Genomic DNA, 15,474 nt, shown 5'->3' on the forward strand with positions numbered 1-15,474 from the left:
GGGCAGACCTGGAATGAAGCTCCCTACTACTGAATTAGACCGTGGGCCTATCTAGCTCAGTTCTGTTGACACTGCCTGACACTGACTCTCCAGGGTTTCAAGCAGAAAGAAAATAAATTTTCCAACATGGAAATACCTAGGATTGAATCTCAAACCTTATGCAAAACATATAATCTACCATTAAGCAATCCCCTTTTCCCTATGTGTGACCTGGGTTCAAGTTCCAGTTTAGGATAGTGCAGACAGGATTATTATGTTGCCTCATACATTTCAGGCTCATTATCCCATCTGTAAAATGGGAACCATCACAGAATTATTGTTAAGGAGGAACATTCCTGGATCCTGACCTGTCAATCTAGATTGCCCCCCCCCCCCCCGTTTACTATGAATAGACCAGTAATGTACTCACTAAAAGCATCTCACCTAGTTCAAGCCCTTAGTTTCTGGTTCAAGTGCTGGGATCCCTAAATAAGAAAAAGACGGTAACACACTCTGCTTTATAAACATTATGTATAAGTAGAGTAACTGCAGGCTCCTAATGTAGGACTTCTGTTTGGTGACCCTGCCCCTCCTCTTACTCTTTATGAATAAAACATACTAAGGCTGTGTTTACAATCTTGAGAACTGTAGTTTGTTAAGTGTACTGAGAATTGTAGCTTGGGAAGGGGATAAACTAGGGGTGGGAGGGAAATGTGTTTTAAGAGAATGATATGTATGCAGCCTGTGTCAGTATGATGATAAAATGAATAATTGGGCGTGAGGAGTAGTCCCATGAAGTCTGCTCAGAACTCCTAGGAAGGATGGGATAGGATGCTAATATGATAAATAAAATAAGCCAATACACTGCTTATCCTTCTTTTTCTTTATCAAGGCACCCTATTATAGCTGAAGACTTTACAAAACCTTCCCCATATTTTATTTTACTTTCTGAGCAAAACACTCTCAGCCTTTCCTCCTCCTATTATCTGCCCCCTAGGCTCATTATCCCATTTTTAAACCAGTTTTCATGTTTATTTTTAATTTATTAGCACCTGTATTTAATTATGGTTTCTAGAACTGAGGGTCATGCCCCAAATGAGGTCTTGCCATTGCTTAGCTTTACAAGCTCACAGTGACAATTAGGCCAGCCTAGCTAATATTTCTTCACAAAATTAGAACTCAGAGAAGCTAAACTTTTATGCAAAGATTGTTAATTAAGCCTGTCTCTGGTGAAACCCAAAGGAATCTCAAGTAGCCCCTGACTGATTTTTTTTGTTTTGTTTTGTTGTTCTAAAAAGCATGCTCACATCTGATTATGGAGAGAAAACAAGGAACAAGAAAGGGAGGGGGGAGACCACTATGGCAGGCAGAAAAATATTTTCCTGTCAGTTCTACAATATTAATAGAGTTTGTTGCCTTTCTTAGTAATAAATAACAAATCATTCTTTCAGGAGCCAATGAAGCAAGCTTATACCTTAGCCAGAAACATCCCAAGGAACGACGCCAAGTTTCCACAAACGTAAGATAGCATTAATTTTTTACGACGGCTGAAAAATCCACAGGGTTTGTAAAAACAGGTTTTCATTACAAAAAGCAAAAGGACTTCTGTGTGCCTTGGTACATTTCAGAGCTGATAAGAAAAACATGCTGTTGTTGCTATAAAGCAAAGAAAAAAGTTACCGGAGAAGGTGAGACCTTCAATTTTGTCCCTGTTTCTTTGAGACTGGCTACTTGGCAATCTTGGCATCCCTCCGCTGAGTTTATTCATAGTTTTGTGAATTATGTATTTAATTAAAGCAAAAACTAATGTACTGGTCTCATTTGATTATTTTTTAATCTCGATACAGCTGTAGAACTTATAGGAATGGATTCTTGTCAACTTGCTTATACAATGACTTCACTTTCCCAATTGCCTTCGGAAGATCTGGCATGCAAAACAGCTATACATAGCTTTAAATAAACATTTACTGCCAAATACTCGTTGTGAAATAACTTTTCATGTCTGCATTGCATCAGACATGCATTGTTTAGTGAAAACCTTTTAAAAGCTTCAACTGGCCATGAGAATGGGCGTTCAAGCAAATTATCTCCCTGGTGTCAAATATGAAGTGAACTGTATCTTTTATGTGGCTTATTTGGTCGAGGAATCTTAATGAAATGCTTCAGTGCTAAATTTTGAAAAGACGCACAATGGTAGCAGTTGTCTCCATCCCCACAAGGTAATGGGGTAGTTTCCCTTCTGCAGTTTCCAGAATGTCAGAGATGATCTTCAGAAAGGAGCAATTGTGCCAGGACTCAAACTGAGAACCTTCCAGATTGCATGCAGCTGTCTGTCCTTTATGGTGAGCCACTGAATTGTGTGTTACAATACCTGCCTAGGCAGCATAGTGTTGTTCTCAGGCTGCTGAGTGGTCCCACCTTCTCAAGTGGGCCATTAGATCCTATGTACAGGATGAACTATAACGCGGAGGCTGGAAGCTGCAGCCCTTTAGCTGAACCGTCTTCATAATTTTCTATCTAAATCACAGATAAACACAACAGAATCAACATGGCTAAAGGATGTAATGTCGAGGCATTTAATTAAGAACATGGCACCATATGAGGCCCCTTGAAAAGTTTTGCTGGTGTTCATGAAGGCAGAAAAGCTTCGGGGAATGCTTGGGAAATGGTTTCATTTATTTCCTTCCATTCATATCCCACTATTCTTCCATTGTGGAACCCAAAGCAATGCACCTGTTGATCCTAGGCAGCCACCTGTACAAGCACTGATCAGGCAGAGGTTGCTTAGCTTCAGCAATATGGCGGCTTTGTGTGCCTTCTACACGTACCTTTGGGTCCTGTGCATGGGGGTTCTGGTGGGAGACAGGACTGAAGCCATCTTTTCTATAGCTCCTATAACCTTCCCTATCCAGCTCACAAATGTACCCATTTGTGTTGTCTGAGTCAGTAATTTGACATCAATTTGAATCAGCTCACCTCCTGCAGAATAAATATGCTTGTTATTTTCAGATTATGTGCCGGTAGGAACACAGTGAAAGAAGGTCACCTGCAATTGCCTCTTGTCAACGAGTGATCTATAAGTTATTTTGCACTTAATTTGGATTGTTTCCATTGATGTCAATGGGGCTAAGCATATGCACAGATGCCCTTTTTTGGCTCACCGACGCAACTTTGTGTTTAACAAGGCTTAACAGCTCTAAGACATTGTACTTCTCAAAACACCTAATTGCTATGAAGTGGGAAATCATCACAAGTCTAGTTTGCCAATTCAGGGCTTGTTTAATGTCCCAAGGCACAGTGAAATGGTGCCAAGACAGTAAATTTAATTTTACTGGAGATCTCATTCCTACACTTGCTATGGTTGTTGGGATACAAGTAGAGGATTGTGCCACAGCAGCCATGGCACCACACAGTGCAAGGCAAATGGACCTGGTCAGCTGGGCATGCTCTCTAGGGATGTTGGAGAATTTCGACAGCAACAGAAATGGAAGCAGAAATTGCCAGTGGCTGGTTATTCATCCCATTTCTAGAATGGAAATCAGTCCAGCAAATATAATCAGCATTATGGTAATTGTTGGCTCCCTACCCCCGCCACACATTCACAAGAGCACAACACCAAAAGACAGGTGTCTTTGGGTGCCATGCAAGCCAGCTAAATCTCAGGGCAGTGCAGCACCAAAGTACATGCATCCTGATTTTCATCAGAAGAATGTTGGAGGATATGCAAACAGTTGTCCACCCAATTGTGAAATTAAGAAAAGTGTGAATTTAAAGAGTAGCTCTAAAGTGTGCACTAGATACGTTCACCTTTAAATATGAACTAAATTCAATTTCTCCTGTTCCCCCACCTATCTTTTCCTAGCATCTTCCCTTTGTCAGCTAGCTCAAAGACGGCATTCAAATGCCCATAACACTCTAAGCTTTGTAGAGAAATATCCCAAATCATTGCCCTAAATTGCACCCTCAGACTTTTAGTCTGCCTCATGATTAAGTTGGCTGTGTATAAAAGTGTCATGAATTGTATTTCTAATACAAAGGGTTCACACTGGCACCACTCTAACAGGATGCTGTTATAATAATCCAAGAATCCATGTAAGATAAATAAGGAAAAGCATATTTTGAAGTTTGTGGTTTGCAAAGGCCAACAGACCCACAGTCCGGAATGAGTTGCAGTTTTGGTTTCCAAATGCCACCAGAGCAATATACAATCCATCAAAGCACACCATCTTAATACATATTTCTGGAGTGAGACATCTACGAATTCAACAAAATAAGTTTTCTCTGCTTATTTGCCATCTAGTTTCACATAGAAACTGAAAACAGATTTAATTAAATACTGACTGTAGTTTTCAGTGCATAGGATCATTTTAAGGATGCCTGCTTCTGTATGAATCTCATTGAGATGGATCTGCAAAGCATCGCAGCAGTGCTTGATATTGTTATGAGGTTTTTTGGGCAAAAGAATTAGGCTGAATTCCTAGGCCCCTTTTAATTCTTGGAATAGCCAGGCGAGGTTCCTGGTGAGGTGATCGCCTGGGTGATGAGCCATTAAGGGGAACAAAATTAGCAAAAATGTATAGGACAAGTGACAATCTATTGTAGCGGCAGCAAGACGCATACATGTACAGTCAATTAAAAGTTGGTTTTATTCCAGAAAAAAACATGCCACTTGTCCGGAGCTCTCTGCCCCCGTGACTTATGGCTACCCTGATGATGATTCAACTAAATCCTCAGCATTGTTCCTCTTCCTCCAGAAACAATGCGTGAAAACGAATCTCTTCCGTCGCTTCTGTGATGTCATTTCCCCCTTTTCTTGTACCCCTCCTCTTCTGCGTTCTTGCATGCTGAGAGGTTTGCAAACTGGCTTGGACATTGTCTGCTAAGTCCTGTGTTTCCATGGGCTGCGAACTCCCCCCTGTCCTTTCCTCTGATCTTCCCATATCAAACCTCCCTTCGTCCCCTGGGCTGCCATCCAAGTCTGGCAGCTGCTGCTGTTTGCTTGCTGGCTCCAGCCTGACATCTATGTTGGAAATGTAAAGAAAAAGAAGGGAATTTCTACCATATGTGGTGGACTTGTCCTAAGGTAAAAATTTATTGGGATATGATATATAATGAGATGAAGAAAATATTTAAGAATACCTTTCAAAAGAAACCAGAAGCCTTTTTGCTGGGCATATTAGGTGATGAAATCTCTAAGAAGGATTATATTTCTTTATGCCACAACGGGTGCAAGGATTATTTTAGGCCAGAAATGGAAGCAGCAAGAAATTCCAACAGTAGAAGAATGGCAAACTAATATGACTGAATACGCAGCACTTGCAAAACTGTCCGGGAAAATCCGTGACCAGCAAGTTCAACTGTTTGAAAAAGACTGGAGTAAATTTATTTTATATTTGAAAGAACATTGTAAATCTCTGACAACACTAACAAGACTGATTTAAAGGTTTTTGCAGATTAGAAATAGAAACTTATCTACAATGAGAAGGAATTTTAAGGAATGAAAATAGGTAGATAGGGGAAATTGGAAATGCAAGGAAATTATGAAAAGAAGATAGAAAGTCGGTTTTGGGGGGATGGAGGGAAGTTTGAGGCTTCAAAGAGTCAAATTATAGGTGATGAAAAGATATATTATAAATGTTTCATTGAAAAATGAAAACTTAATAAATATTATCATGAAAAGGGGAACAAAGGAAGTGGATTTGTGTGAGGTGGCAAATAAGTGGTGCCCAACTCATGGGCAGTTAGAAAGAGAAAGCCAGACTTGAGAGCAGAGAGTTGGAGTGATGTGAGCTAGGAGTAAAGCAGCAAGCTATAGAGAGGGAGAGAGAACAATGCTTGATTTCTGTTTCAATCCAAGGCAGAGGCTATGGGAAAAAGAAGACCCTTTTGGGGGGGGGGGGGTTAATGCCGTGAATCCCTCCATTGTAGTCTCAGGTTCTTTATGTGTGTATATAAACCACATACCATAAAGACACCACCGTTCTGTTCTGCATGTGTATGAAGGAACTGCGTAGTTGGAGCCAATGGTACGTACACTATGTATGTGTATATATGTGTATACACACACACACACACACACACACACGGAATGCTGAGGAAAGGAAGGAAAACCAGAGTGAGGGTAATAGGAATGGAACAGAATAATATGGATGTGGGTATGGCTGGCTTACTGGCACCTTGGACAGGACAACTCCATGCTGCAGCATTTTGTTGCAGATTCAATTTCTTTTGCATTTATGGCACATTGCTTCAAATGGTATGTGTGTGGTACGCAGACATGTGTGTTTCAAGCTGCAACTGTCTTGTGCACCACCTGACAAGAGATCTTTTTAATGCTTGACCGCTGGATCCTGTCCTTGTTCAGACTCTGGTATTTTAAAAATTCTGTGCCAGGTGAAAGCCGTACCTAGCAGCCAGAGGGTCTGGGTTTGAGCAGTTTCAGGATGTGCGAATATAAACAAAACGAAGCTGATCTCCAGCCAACAAGCTAGGCGTTGTGCTGCAGAAACTTGTTTAATAAGACAGTGTTCCCCCTCTTCCGTCTTCCCTAATACAGTCGTATGAATTGAATCCATGCTCTTTCCATTCAGGGAATAAATTCATGCACTTCTGATTCCTTTACCTGGATATATCTAAAAATATTATAGTTGAATATGTGGTGCAGGTTGCTTTGCTACAAACCAAGTACTTCAAATCAATTCCCCCCCCCCAAAAAAAAAACAGTCAGAGAAACCCATGACTTGGCCTTCTCTATATGGAATGAAAATAAAGCTAAGACATGAAGATGCAGGGAGGGTTAAGGAAGCTGGCATCACTGATGGCGAGGCTGCTCTGGTCCCTGCAAAGTTGTCAGGGCTATCAGAGAAAATCTATTTAAAATGGGCATGTTAACATAAAATATACCTCTGTCTCTTTTTCAGAAATCTGACATGTAGGACAAAGCTTACCTCTTTTGTGCCCTCCACCCCAATATGTTTATGGTGCCTTCACAGCATTCAGCAGACTGCAATCCTTTCTCACCAATGATCAAATGCAAAAGAGAACAAGGTCCCTGGGTCCTTAATAACTGTGCAGAGGGAAGGAACAATTTGTGTCACAAGGGACATTGTGAGCACCCCTGCCATTCAAGCTGTGCCCATGGAAATGTGCTCTTCCAGAGCAGGGGCGGCTAGGCTTTTTCAGCCTGAAGGGCTGTGCTTGCTGTTGGCCAACTGTCTTGAGGACCACACATCAACAGGGGGCCTGTTCTAAGTGAAAGCAGGAATCACTGAAGGGGGAACGACTACCCTGAACCTGCCAGTGTGGTGTAGTTCTTAAGAGCGGTAGTCTCGTAATCTGGGAAACCGGGTTCGCGTCTCCGCTCCTCCACATGCAGCTGCTGGGTGACCTTGGGCCAGTCACACTTCTTTGAAGTCTCTTAGCCCCACTCACCTCACAGAGTGTTTGTTGTGGGGGAGGAAGGGAAAGGAGAATGTTAGCCGCTTTGAGACTCCTTAAAGGGAGTGAAAGGTGGGATATCAAATCCAAACTACTCCTCCTCCTCCTCCTCCTCCTCCTCCTCCTCCTCCTCCTCCTCTTCTTCTTCTTCTTCTTCCTCTCTTACACATCTACATAAACTGGTGGATATGCTTGTCTGTCTATTAGCAGAGGCACAGTGAGGGGGAATTGCTCTATATCGGAAGAGGTCAGTCTCTGAAGAGCCGAGATAGGGATTTTGTCCATCACAGCCCAGCACTGCAGTGGGAGCAATCCTTCCTGTATCCGGAGCACTCTGACCTGGTTGCAATGGTGGGCAAGAGGAAGAAGAGGCAACTCCGCTAAGATAAGTTGAGGTCAGGTCGGCCACTGACAATGGGTTGGCAGGCCTAAGCCAGTCCATGAGTTGCAACAAGTTCACCACCCGTTGGTGTGGGAGGTCTGTTTTCTTTTGCAAATGGTTAGTTACCCTCTGATGAGAGGATTCATAGCTCCACGTTAGAGCATCTGCTTTGCATGCCAAAAGTTCTGGGTTCAATTCCTGGCTGATAAAGAACCTGTGGGATGTATCATCACTGAAGCAGTCAAATACAGCATTTCCTGTTGCCTAGAGTAGACACACAGGGGAATGTTGCTCCAGACAGGGAGGACTTCCTGTCATACCTGCTCTGGAGCCTCCTCCTCCTGTGTGCGACCCTTGCAGACCCTGAAAAAGGGCTAGTCACACAGCCATCTTCTTCTTTTGCTCTTTGCCACTCTTTTGCTCTTTGACTCTTAGCCAGCAGCACATGGCTCATCCTTACAGAGGATGGAAGCCAGAAGGTAGAAAGTCCGAGGCGTAGCTCAAACTTCTTTTCTCTACAAATGTAACTGTAACCACAAGTTGAAGTCTGCCTTCAGAATACTACTGTGAACTGAATGTAAGTCAACTTTACCCTTACTTTTAAACAACACTGTTGTTCTATTATTATTTTAAGAGGGAAATAAAAGGGGAAACTTACCAGGAACAATCCAGACTGGACAAGCCAGACTGGATTGCTTAGCTTAAATGATTCTAACAAATCCATCAACTTGCTTCCAGCAATCTGCAAGGGAATGTGCTCTGCTGCTTGCTCACTAGCGTGAGTGAGGAGGGATAATATTTAATCAATATATCCACTCCTACTTTCCTCAACATTCCCACAGATTCCATGCCTGAAACCTCTGACAGGAAGTGTAGACAATGCTGAGGTAGATGGACCAATGGCCCAACTCACTATAAGGCATCTCCCTATGGCTCTGTGTTGATCTGCCACCAAGGATCTTCATTTAAGAAAACAGAAAACCAACTGTTGACATTCAGAATTGGATGAGGCCAAGGCTGTTGAAATATAACACTCTTCTGCAGAATTACACAAAGACTGATGTTGTTTCCCTTTCACAACAACATTTTCATGTGTGCCTTGGTTGCAAAATGTCTGGCTGGATGTCTGGCTTGGAAGACAAAAGGTTCACTGGCAAGTTGGTAAAGCATTTCTGGACTGTCTAAGAGCAATGAAGATGGATGATCCATTGATTGAAGACCTTAATGGAATGCAGGTTGCAGTGTGGGAGTCAAGCCTCACAGTACTGGTTGCCGGGAAGAAGGAGGAGGGCTATTGCCTTCATGCCCAGTTTGTTGGTTGCCCTGTTGGCTGCTGTGAGGAAACAGGACATCGGACTAGATGGACTTTTCATCTGGTCCAACAGGGATCTCCATATGTTCTTTCAATAGGGGTTACACAGATTTATTACTTAAATGAAACTGCACTGTACAGAAATGCAGAAAAATAATAGATTAACTCAGTGAGGCTTACGTCTGAGTAGACACAAAAAGGATCATTATTTTATTTTATTACATTTCTAACCCACCCTTCTTCCCATAGGCACATTGGGTGCTTAACACCAAAGTGGCAAAACTAAAACAAAGCCACATGTGAAAATAACTGAACAGCATTTAAAAGCATTAAGGACATCTAAAAGCATGTGCTGTGAGTCCTAAAAAATAAAGGGTTTTCTTCTCCATGCATCCCAGTATCAACTGGTTAATTATAATGATAATAAACATATGGACATCAGGAGACTTTCTACAAGCCTCCCCCCCCCCCCACCTGCAGACTGACTATGGTGCTCACATAGAGACATTTGGTGACATAGTGTTACATCTGTGCACTTTGCTGGTTTCGTTACGCAGCGTCTAGATTGCACAAGTGTAAAAGAAATAAGTTAATCTAGGATGTCTAGACTCTCTTTCCCACATGACTCCAGCATGGAAGATTTTGACCAGCACTGTCCCAGCTTTCATAATTTATACATCTGCAGTGTATTTTCACTGTATGGAAGCCAAGTTCCTATAGAGATCCTGCCAAGGAGCTTTCCCACTCGTTCTTGTTTGATCAGCCAAGCTACGTTTTGAATGCTAACTTCCTTTATGACCAAAACCCAGGAAAGAAGAACCGAGTTGTTAGATAGCCCATTTTCCATTAAGAAAACATAAAACAGAGCAGGCAGGTAACCCTCCTATCAGCTCTAGAGCTATTAATTCAAACTAGCAATGAATACTAGATTTCCTTCCCATGCAGAGTGTTAATTGTGCTAAGAAAACAAATCTGCTTCCATTGTGGGGTGATGTGTGCTGTCCCCACCACATATGCAATAATTTAATTTGCCTTCCCTCTGCATATGCATTAATTTAACTTGCAAGCCAAGCACCTGAATGTGGCAGCCAGAGCACACTGTGAACACACAAAGACCATGGTGACCTCCCAGTAGATGCAGTCCTGAGAGGGTGTCTCTAACTCTTTCTCTCTCTCCTTTGCACCACTGCTGAATGGTGGCATGATTTTGCAGCAATCGGCAAGAATATCAGCAAGAAATGGGTTTGATCATTTCTGGATGTGGGCTAAAGGAGCTTGCATTGGGCATCTTGTTTGATCTGAGCATGCTCAGAATCTAAGTTAGCATTTCAAGCCAGGGAAGGATGGACAAATGGACAAAACTGATCCCCATAATGATGACTTTCAGCAAGATCACCACGTGGCAGTAGCTTCCATCAAGCCATACAGCTTTGCTAAAAATGGGAGATCTGACTGCTTCCCACCTCCATAGTAGTCAACTGAATACATAGTATTCTATTTTGCAGAGCAGAGCAGTCATAGAATCATAAAATTCAAGAGTTGGAAGGGACTCCAAGGGATGACCCAGGTTTATCACAAATCTTTTTCAATGTGTATCAATCAATCATTTGATTTGAATGCCACCTTTCTAAAGTTAAAACCATGCTCAAGGCTGCTTACAACATACAAAAAACGACATAACTACAGGCATAACGAAAGTATCATTAACAAGAAACAAAACATCAAAAAGTGCACAACCAAATTGAACAATTCCTATCTAAATAATAAGATGCAAAATAAAGATATGAAAAAATAACATCAATAACAGCAATAACCCCAACCCCCTAAACAATATTCAGACCAAGATTCTGTTCCCCAACCTCAGTCAGTCAGGATCCTGCCCTCCAAGGCCAGGAAGAAAAAGGTCTGCAAGGCAGGGAGCATGTCTTCCTGGACTCACAGCCAAGATGTGCATAATGCACATTATATAAAGTTCTTCAACACCTGTTCATTGCTTTCATGCTTTACATTTGTAGGCACACCTCATTTTTTAACCTTGCTCCCATATAATCTAGAATAGACTGCTCCAGTGTGTTAGATCTAGGGCAGCCTTTGAAGACTGACTGGAAGTTTCAACTGATCAGATTACAACAGTTAATCTGTAAAATGGGATGGGTAGATGGGAGTATATTTCATCAGTGTTTAAAGGTTTGTAGTGATTGCCAGCTCGTTTCCAGAAACAGTTCTAAGTCCTGGTTTAGACCTATAAAGGCATAAATGATCTGGGGGCCAGGCTACCTGGAAGATTGCCCACTCTTTTAAACTTGTCCATTTGTTAAGATCTTTAGGGAAGGACCTGGGCTTTGTGATTCCACTTTAGAACTGAGGTGGGCTGCCTGCAGGTTATAAACTCCTTCCCCAGACTGATTCATCAGGTGCCCTGTAAAAGCTCTTTAGTCTTTTGCCAGGCATTCAGGAATAGTTAATGACTGCTGTTCTCATACCCTTCTTTGCCCAGTAGATCTTTAAATTGTGGTTTAAGCTGAAATTTTGCATGTTAGAAATTATTTGATTTGCATGCTACCTCAGAGATATTGTGGTTGAAAGGTGGGATAAACAACAAATTTTAAAAAGCTATATATATATATATATATGAGTCTTATAATGGAGAACATGATCAATGCTGTGCCTGTTTACTCAGAAAAAATCCCATTGTGTTCAGTGCAACTTACTCCTAGTTTAGGACTGCGGACTTAGTTCTTGATGCTACATTATTTAACGAGGATTCTACTCGTTCTCATTTAAGACCTGCAAATGTTGTGGCATGTTGTATCAAGAGAGAGAATTTTCATCTTAATCCTCCGGATAACAAGACTGACATCTGGAACACTCAGGCACATGCTCTTCCAGGAAAACAGTGTCAGCTACATGCACAGTCTCTCTCTCGAGGCTCATTTAGAGTTCCAAGAGGCATTTTGGAAAACTTGTGCAATTGTGATACTATCTACCTCTGAGAAAAGCATCAGCAACGTTCAGGTCTAAGTTAAACTGGGCATGAGGAACTTGTGGTCCTCCAGAGGTTGCCGGACTTGAGTTCACATCAGTTCCAACCAGCATGGCTAATTCTTAGCAATGAGAGGAGTTTGAGTCCAACAACATCTGGAGGGCCACATGCTTCCCAGAGCCTCATTCCCCATCCTCTGTCATAAGTGCCATGGATTAACTAACTGCATTTTTGGAGCATTTTTCTGAGTTTGTGGTTTTCCTACGAATATAATATAATATAATTCAGTGTGTCTCAGCCAGCGTAAGTATTTCCAAAGGCTGGATTGCCCATTGGCTGCAAATCAGTCCTTTAGTACTCGGAAAAGATCACCCATCTTCTTATCTTCCAAAGTACCAAACTCCTACTAAGGTCAACAGAAATTATGTGAAAATGCTGACTGGAGGTTCTGACTCAGGGTGTAAATTCTAAATATTAATTACAGTACTTAAAATGTCTGCAGAGCACACAGCCTGCAGAAGATAAGAAAACAGTGTATGTAACAACTCTGGAAAATCAACAAGGCTTTTCTAGCTGAGAATCAGTTTGAACATAAAACAAATAAATCTACTCTAACGATTAGATTTGTTCCAGTATGATTTCTAAAGGAATGTTGCAGGCCATTGGTCTGAACTATCAGGCTCTTAGATTATGATGTTCATATGTCAGCCCCCCCCACTGTCTCATACAATCAACCAAAGGGCAATGTCTTTGCCCAAAGTACAACTTCACATCAAATGACTATTAGTCAATTATATACCCTATCTGCAGCTATAATTTAATATCTGAATGCATATAAAATTGAAAGATGTGAGGTGAAAGTAACAAATATTCATATATTCCTAACCCTACAGAAACTGGTTATGTACACCATCAACCCGTAACACAGCAAAGGTATCAATTTGTAATTCAAGCCACATACCCTGCAGTGATACTCAAAAAGAAATAATTTTGCTTAATATTTACAAGGTGTTGCACCTTGACTTTTTGGACACCGCTAAGCCTGACTAATCCAAGTAGCTTGGAATTTAGTAAAAGGATACAGCTGCAAGAAGTTTGAGTTTAATTGAATTTGACTAACATTATTTAAGATTGGCTTGCCGTTGATTGGTCTATATTTTCAGTTGCAAATGGGTGGTCACATGGGAGTTGCAGACCAAACTCATACTAGTAGTCCCATACCTACTCTTGTGTATATGAGGAGTTCCATTCTTGCTCATGAGTATCTATTGTAGACCTCTGCCTCAAAGTCAAAGCACACATATAATTTGTTTACAGATGAGATTATGAAATGTACAAAGACGTTTTAAATAATCCTATTTGACTGACTGAACCCAAAGAGTACTCGCTAATGGTTCCTCATCATCCTGGAGAAAAGTGCCAAGTGGGGTGCTGTAGGGTTCTTTCCTGGGTCTGGTTTTGTTCAATATCTTTATAAATGGCTTGGATGAAGGAATTGAGGGCATGCTCATCAAATCTGCAGATGACACCAAACTGGGAAGGATAGCGAATACCTCAGAAGATGGAATCAGGATGATCTCAACAGAGTATAGAACTAGGTCCAAATTAACAAAATTAATTTCAATAGGGACAGATGTAAGGTTCTACACTTAGGAAAGATCAGATGCACCAATATAGGATGGGGACACCTGGACTGACAGCAGTGCAGGTGAAAAGGATCTAGGGGGTCTTAGTAGACTACAAGCTTAATGTAAATCAACAGTGTGATGCAGCAGCAAAAAAATGCTAATGCAGTTCTAGGCTGCATCAGGTATCCAGGTCAAGGGAAGTAATAGTACCACTCTATTCTTTAAAGCTCTATATGGCCTAGGACCCTCGTACTTATGGGTCTGCTTCTCCTGGTATGCCCTGCGGAGGACCTTACGGTCCACAAACAATAACACCTTGGCGGTCCCGGGCCTCAAGGAGGTTAGACTGGCCTCAACCAGGGCCAGGGCCTTTTCAGCCCTGGCCCTGGCCTGGTGGAACACTCTGTCGCAAGAGACCAGGGCCCTGTGGGATTTGACATCTTTCTGCAGGGCCTGCAAGACGGAGCTGTTCCGCCAGGCCTTTGGTCGGGGCCCAGTCTGAACCCCCCCTTCTTTTTTTGTTATAAGACCCAGTGTGTAAGTGGCCTCCCTAACCCTTTCCACTGGCTCATATAAGACCAGCACAAACAGTTGGGCCTAGTGAGCACTCGGTGTTCCCCATCCCCTATAGTTATAATCTGCTCCAAATTTGATTTTAAGATGTATTTTAATCGATTGTTTGATTTATGTTTTTAATGTATCATACTTTGATTTTAGCTGCTCTGAGCCTGGTCGTGGCTGGGGAGGGTGGGGTAATAATAATAATAATAATAATAATAATAATAATGCCTCGGTCAGACCACACCTTGAGTACTGTGTCCAGTTCTGGGCACCACAGTTCAAGAAGGATATTGATGTGTGCAGAAGAGAGTGAACAATATGATCAAGGGTCTGGAAGCCAAGCCTTATGAGGAACAGTTGAGGGAGTTGGGTATGTTGAGCTTGGATAAGATGAGGTATGATAGTTATTGAAAGAGCTGACACATGGAAGATGGAGCTGGCTTGATTTCTCTTGCTCCGGAAGGTAGAGCCCGAAGTAAAGGATTCAAGTTACAAGAAAGAAGATTCTGAATAAACATCAAGAAGAACGTTTTGGTGGTAAGAGCTGTTTGACAGTGTAAGAATAGACCTTAGAAGGTGGTGGGCTCTCCTTCATTGGAAGTTTTTAAACAGAAGTTGCATAGTTAGCTACCAGAGATTCTTTAGTTGCACTTCCTGCATTACAGCCCTCTGGACTGGATGACCCTTGGAGATCCTTCCAATTCCACAATTCTATGACTCTGTGATTATGTTGCCTTTCTCCTGTAAATAATTCCCAGATCCAAATATACACTCGCCCTCTTTCTTCTCATCCATATTGCAAGTTCAGGGAACAAGCTTGCATAAAGTGTAACTCGTTTTATGAGCCAGGAAACCTAATCCTTGCTCGGTTGGTCTTCATGCAAAATGTGATTCTTTGAATGCTTGACAACCATTCAAATTTCACAGCATATGCTAAAGTCTTGAACCCAGTTACGTGCTCACCACGATATGCCAACACATCCTTTTTGAGGAAAACAGGAACATTCAGCAAGCTTATAAATGGAGTTCAGAAGGGCTCATTGACCAGAGCTTGGAAAAACAGTTACTTCAGCAGCAAGCAGTAACTTTCTCTCTCTTCCACTTGGATCACAAACTCAGGGGCCTGATGCCAAAGAGCATTCCCAGAAGTAAAAGAAACAGCAAACATTGCCTAATTAAAAGACTGCACAGA

General features: G+C 41.8%; 1 long non-coding RNA gene across 2 annotated transcripts in view; it reads left to right on the forward strand.

Annotated features, from left to right (window-relative positions):
* LOC310681741 overlaps positions 1 to 12,669 on the forward strand; it is a 50,046-nt gene extending 37,377 nt beyond the window's left edge. For both annotated transcript variants that reach the window (XR_014513571.1, XR_014513572.1), the window contains exons 2-3: positions 1,431 to 1,498; positions 11,896 to 12,669. This is a non-coding gene — a long non-coding RNA (uncharacterized lncRNA). The remainder of the gene's footprint in view (positions 1 to 1,430; positions 1,499 to 11,895) is intronic.
* Positions 12,670 to 15,474: the final 2,805 nt, after the last annotated feature.

The sequence above is a fragment of the Podarcis tiliguerta genome (genome assembly GCF_965153285.1).
Source record: "Podarcis tiliguerta genome assembly, chromosome: 1".
Classification (NCBI taxonomy): Eukaryota; Metazoa; Chordata; class Lepidosauria; order Squamata; family Lacertidae; genus Podarcis; species Podarcis tiliguerta.